The following is a 6726-nucleotide window of genomic DNA, read 5'->3' as shown; positions in this document are numbered from 1 at the left end:
CAACCGTTACATACAATTTACCAATCTCAGTGGGACCGAATCAGAAAAATCGGTCTGACTGAAATAGTAAACCTAGTGACCGTTAGGAATTTCGGTGGGACTGACATGCAACTCGGTAGGACCGATTCGGTTAGGGTTTGGGCATAACATAATCTCGGTGAGACCGATTACACAAACTCGGTGAGACCGAATTTGGTAATTAGCTAACCAGAGAGTTGGTCAGGCAAACTCGGTGGGACCGATTTGCTCTTTCGGTGAGACCGAGTGGAACTCGGTGAGACCGAAAAGTTACAAAGGGGAAACACTGAGTTTACATTGCAATCTCGGTGGGACCGATTCGCTCTTTCGGTGGGACCGAAAAGTTACGAAAGGGAAACAGAGAGTTTGCAACCCCATCTCGGTGAGACCGAGATCCTTATCGGTAGAACCGAATTGCTAGGGTTTGGCACTGGCTAATGACAAGTGAAACTCGGTGGTGCCGGATAGGAAGAATCGGTAGGACCGAATTTGGCTTAGGGTTTAGGTCATATGTGGATATGGGAAAGTAGTTGAGGATTTTGGAGCATATCATTAAGCACATGAAGCAAGAGGCTCATTAAGCAACACCTCATCCCTCCTTAATAGTATTGGCTTTTCCTAAAGACTCAATGTGATCTTGGATCACTAAAATATAAAATGAAGAGTCTTGAGCTTTTGAGCTTGAGCCAATCCTTTGTCCTTAGCATTTTGAGGGTTCCACTTTCACATCCATGCCATGCCAATCATTGAGCTTTCCTGAAATAATTATCTTGGAATAGTATTAGCTCAATGAGCTATATGTTGTTATGAATTACCAAAACCACCTAGGGATAGTTGCACTTTCAATATCCCCCTTTTTGGTAATTGATGACAACATATAGATCAAAGCTTCGACAAAAGATAATAATCATGAAATATATCGTCGCTTTGAGAAGTATGTGATAAGTAAGAGCTCCCCCTAAATTTGTGCATATTTAAAATTTGCTTTGGACTGCAAATGCACAAAGAGTTAGAGTCATGGGTTACTCTTCCATGTCACATACATCTTGGTGGAGCGCTCAAAATGATAAGAATGAAATACATGGACTCATCACCAAGAATAGTGAATGATCACAAACGATAGATAGAATGATAATATTTAAGCAAGCATTAAGCAAACGTTAAGTGTAGCATATGATCAAACACATGATCATCAATGTCTCACAAATAATGACGTAGTATCAAGCACTCAAAATCAGATAAGTTCGAAAAACCACCAAATAAAGCAAGAGAGAAAAGCAACACACTCTCTCTCGAAGCCTATGATCTATACATCTTCTCCCCCTTTGGCAACAAGTTACCAAAAAGTTCCTAGAAAATGCATAGCACTAGATCGACGCTCAGGCTTGATCTTCAGGTGGTGGTGGAGTTCGGAGCACTCCAAGGACGAAGCCTTCGGTAGATGTGGTCGGAGTCGAGGCTGAAGTGGATGTTGGAGCTGGTGGAACTGAGGCTGTGGCTGGTGCAGACGTTGTAGCTCTGGTGTCAGCAACTGGCAGTGCAGACGACCTCGGACCTCGTGGCACCCTCGCAAAAGCATCAGTCGTGGTCCTGCCTCTCCTCTCATTCATGTCCTCCTGGAGCTACTCCACGGCAGTCTGTATCTCTGTCACCTTGATGTCCAAGTCATAGAACCTCTATTCCATGATCCTCTCTAAACTCGCCTGGTTCTGAGTCAGGGTGGCTATACTCTGCTCAATCCGCAGGGTGGACGCAATCAGGTAACCAAGCTGCTCTTGTTTGGTTTTCAGGAAGTAATCAGATGCCTCCGCTTGAGTAGGCATCCTGGCAGCTTTCTCCTTCTTCGCCTTCTCCTTCTGAGCTTGTGCATGGGCAGATGATGGTTCATTCTCAGTCATAACAACTTGATTATCTTCGAAATCTGGACGGATGGGCAGGTGTTCCTTATCCAACAAATATACGCCCGTGCCCATCTTGGAGTTGATGAGCTCCTGAATCTGAGGGGCATATCCACAGCTCCTCTTCTGATCTGCCGCAGTCCTTTTGATTGTTTCCACTATGAGGCTCATGACTTTGAATTTTTGAGGCACGTCAAAGACATGAAGCAAATTGATCGCGTGACCTCTGATCATCTTGTGATCTCCAGACTTGGGCAGAAGGGTGTGCCTAAGGATCCGGTTGATCGTAGGCAATCCTGATAGCAGATAATGCACTGAGCCAAACTTGAACGTGTCAAGTGCTTCATTCGGAATCTCCTTGTACATGTTGGACATGGAGTTGTGGTCCATATTTTTCTTGGCATAAATGTCCAAGTCATCTGCTTGCTCCTCTGGGGCATTGATCAGCTTCGCCCATTCCTCAACAGTAGAGTGGTACCTTGTACCCTCTGACATCCATGTGATCCTGCCATCCGGATAAAAGTGTGCTGTGGAGTATAATTGCATGATTAGCTCCTCGTTCCACTTTGTGAGCTTCTGCCCAACAAAGTCTGCAACTCCACACGCACTAAAGCTGTCAAATACTCCAGGGTAGTACTCTTCATTGTCCTTGATATAGGTCCAGTCGACCCATCTCATGTCACATACAATTGGCTTCTTGTCAAGTAGCACTGTCTCATAGAAATCCTGCTGCTCCTTGGTATGAAACCTGTAGTCCACTGCAGTCCTTCTCCTAGAAGCATATGGATCTGCTTCTCTCCACTTCCTGAACTCTTAGTCTCTCCTGAGCTTCATATCCTCGGCCACAGTATGAGCATCGTTTTTGTCTGGGATCTTGGGCTTGAGCTTCCGAAGGACATTTTCTTCCTGATCCTCAGCAACAGTCTCAGGCACTGGGGCCTTGTTCTTCTCAGCTGCAGGAATGCTTCTTGTATTTCTCTTAGGTTTTGGCTTGGAGGCAGCTTTGGGCTTAGATGTAGTAGCCCCTGACTTTATGGCATCACCCATTAGCTTGGGTGCCTTGGGCGCTGGTGCAGCTGCCTCTTCTTCCTCTTCCTCTTCCATGATGGAAGCTTTGCCAAGCACTCTAGCCACAGTCTTCTTCACCCTCTCCTTCCTTTTCTTGCCCTCAGCTGCGGCTGGCTCTTGGGAAGTGGGCTTCTCAGTTGAGGCTCTAGCCTTTGACATGGGCTGCCTGCCTGCTGGCCTTTTGATTTTCATACCTGGCTTAGTGCCTTGGGCTGGCTCAATTCTCTTGGAAGTGGCCTCTTCCTCTGCCACATAGTCCTCATCTTCAGAGTCTGAAGTCTTCTTCTTCCTTTGTCTCGTGGCAGCCTTTGGCAAATTGCTAGGGGTGCTCCTGCTGCCTTCATCAGATGAACTTGAGGGGCTAGTGCCCTCACTCAACTGCACTTGCTGCTCTGACAAGTTTTGGCTGTCACTCTGGTCTGACATGCTGCAAACTGACTGCTGACCTTGTGAATAGATTATAGAGGAGATAGAGTGGATGAGCATCACAAAATGCAGAGATTTTTGCAAAAAGAATGATCCAAAAACTTAGTTTTAGTTTCCCACTGAAATCATCTCGGATCTACCGATTTTCAAACTCGGTGATACCGAAGCAGTTTTGGAACCTAAACTAGAGAACTCGGTAGGACCGAGTCACAGTTCGGTGGCACCGAGACTGCTAGGGTTTCACTGAGTTCAAAAATCGGTCACACCGATAAGTAATTCTCGGTCGGACCGAGTCTCACTTGTGCAATGGCATAAGCCAAATCGGTGGGACCGAGTTTTTCAACTCGGTGGGTCCGAGATGGTTTCGGCGGAAACCTAAACCTAGAATTTTCGAATCAAACCTAATCTATGAGCGTTTTGACTGGATAGAAGTTTATCAAACGTGGCTAGAAACAATATGATCACAATGTGCTAGGAATCAGATTGAGGAATAGCACAAAGATCAAGTCCATACCCTAGTTCGGCGGGGACTTGCTACGGCGGCAACGGCGGGGCAGAATTCCCATTGACGGCGATGGAGACCAGCGACTGGAGGCTGCTGGCGGCGAGAAGACGATCCGGAGACCTCAAGGGCAGAGCAGGCTATCGCGCGGGCGAAGGGGTTCGGAGAAATTTCCAAATTTTGCCTGTGACTATATATAGCCCGACCCTGTCGGTGTGACCGAGTGGAACAACTCGGTGGCACCGAGATTCATAACTGCGTGCAGTTACTAAAACTCGGTGTGACCGAAAGGTTCAAATCGGTTGCATCGAGATCGAAAACCTAGATCAACTTAATGATCTCGGTAGGACCGAAAGTGGAGTATCGGTCAGACCGAGAATCATAAAGAGGTTTTGGAAGTTTAAGTCTATGACGAATCGGGGACTCCGAGCGCTCCTCACACAGAGTGGTTCGAATCTAACTTGATCAAATTTTGTGATGCAGCATGAATAGAATTTGAGACGAGAAAAGCATAGATAGCTAGAGGATGTTCTTAGGCATTCTTGTCCATCCACTTGGCAAAAAGAAATAAAGCCGAACAATCAAAAACGACAAGTGGATGTCCTCGAATGAGTAAAATATGCAATCAGCATGCTCACACAATAAGATGGCAAATGAAATATGTGGCAAGGCATGCACAACCAATTCTAGCATCTATCAAGCAATTTGCGATGACTAGGTCATCTATATATGAGTATATTGACTTAGGAGTCAAGTGAGAACACTTGATCATAGGTCATACTCATCGTTTAAGCTCAAGTGGGGTTACCACTTTTACATAAAGCATTGATGTGTTCACATCTTTAGAGTTGCTTTAGCTCAAGTCTTAGAGTAAAGCTCCCCCTAGATGTGATATCCCCCCTAAGAGGGATGAACTAACCTTGGGTTTTGTCGATGATGACTTCATGTAGATATTGAAGATGTGGATGCTCAATGTTGATGTAGATCTCTTGGAGCTATCCATTTGAGTGAATTGCACTTTCAATACCTACATGGGTTAGTCCCACAAGGAACAAACAAGGATATCCATAGACATAGAGTGATGCACACAAAACATGATGTCCATGAAAACTTTTAGGTTACCTTGTCCCTTGTCTTACCAACAAGAGGGTTTATGACTCCTTGAACTAGTGCAAGATGTGGAAGTTGATTGCACTTGTTCTTGCCAAAATGATAAGAGTGAAGTATGTTGGCGGAGTCACCCTCAAGAACTCTCTAGTTCTTCTTCTTTTGGATCCACATCATCTTGATGGGAATCCTTGGAGTTGTAGTCGTACTTGATGAAGTGGAACTTGAAGTAGTCTTGGGAATCCACTTGACTAAGGTCTTAGGAGCTTCTTCAAATGCATCAATTTCCTCTTGAAGCTTGTCCTTGCCTTTTTGCTCGTAGTCTTGTGGTGGAAGATCATCTTGAGCTTGTGTCCCCTTGAAAGAAGTATACCTCTCTTGTTGAGGGACAAACTTTCTCTTGGGGTATTGATCTTCTTACCATTCAACTCCATTGGCATTGAAATTTTGTTCAAAACCAACACCTTGATTCTTCCGGTGCATTCCTTGCTTGCGCACAATTTCCTCGAATTGCTTACTCCCGGCAAGGCTTTTGTACACTCCTTTCTCTATAATTCCCTTCAATAAGCTATTTTCTTGCTCAAGTGTAACTTGGCTAAGAGAATCATTAGTGGAATCAAGAGAACTACTAGAAGCAACAATATTGGATTTAGCATGATCATTGTTACTACTAGAGGAAGAATCTTTCTTGTTAGACTTGACTTGAGGCATGTAAGTGGATAAGAGTAAACGCTTGGCAATGTAAGAAGAACTTTTCTTGCGGAGATCATCATTGATTGCCTTTAAGAACTCATGCTCTTGCTCAAGATTGAGCTTTTCAAAGCGTAGTTTCTCATGAGCTCTTAAAAGTTCTCGATGATCTTCGAAGATAGTGTCATGAGCTAACTTAAGAGTTTTTAGTTCTTTAGTTAGAGCCTCAATCTTCTCCTTATCATTGTCATTCGTTTTATCTTGATTAGCATGATTAATTGGTCTTTCATCATAGTATTCATCACTAGAGTTGTCACCAAGCAAATCATCACCTAACAAGTCATCTTCATCACTATTGAAATCAACATACTCGGGGTGTGTTACCTTAGGACCTTTGGCCATGAAGCATCTTCCAATTCCTTCATTTGGTGAGTCAAATATGTCGTAGGAGTTGGTTGACACAAGTGCTAGACCGGCAACACCTTCATCTTGAGTATCTTCGGAGTCGGAGTGATAACTTCTCTCGGAGTGGCTGTCGGAGTCGGAGCCGGATACCCATTCACCAACATGAGCTTGATGTCTTCGTCTTGTGTAGCTCCTTGATGATTTTTCCTTCCTTTCCGAATCCTTGCTTCTCCGTGAGTATCTTCGTTCATAACGATCATCTCTACTCCTTCTCTCTCTTGGTGGTGATCCTTTGCTTCTTCTTTTTGGAGAATCTTCTCTTCTCTTGTAGGGAGCCGTACACTCATTGGAATAGTGTCCGGGTCTTCCACAATTGTAACAGTTTCGCTCTCGACTAGAAGATCTTTTGTCATTGTAGGACCTTGACTTGGAGCTTCTATCCTTGCTTCTACTCTTGTAGAACTTGTTGAAGTTCTTCACCATTAAGCTCAATTCTTCATTGAAGTCTTGTTTCTCACTTGATGATGTAGGGGCTTCACATGAGGCTTTATAGGCACCACTTGATTTGTTGTGAAGTTCCTCTTTATCCTTAAGTGACATCTCATGAGCAAC

Source organism: Triticum urartu, chromosome 4A (assembly GCF_056163025.1).
Source record: "Triticum urartu cultivar PI428250 chromosome 4A, HENAU_Tu73, whole genome shotgun sequence".
NCBI lineage: Eukaryota > Viridiplantae > Streptophyta > Magnoliopsida > Poales > Poaceae > Triticum > Triticum urartu.
This window is presented reverse-complemented; position numbering follows the sequence as displayed.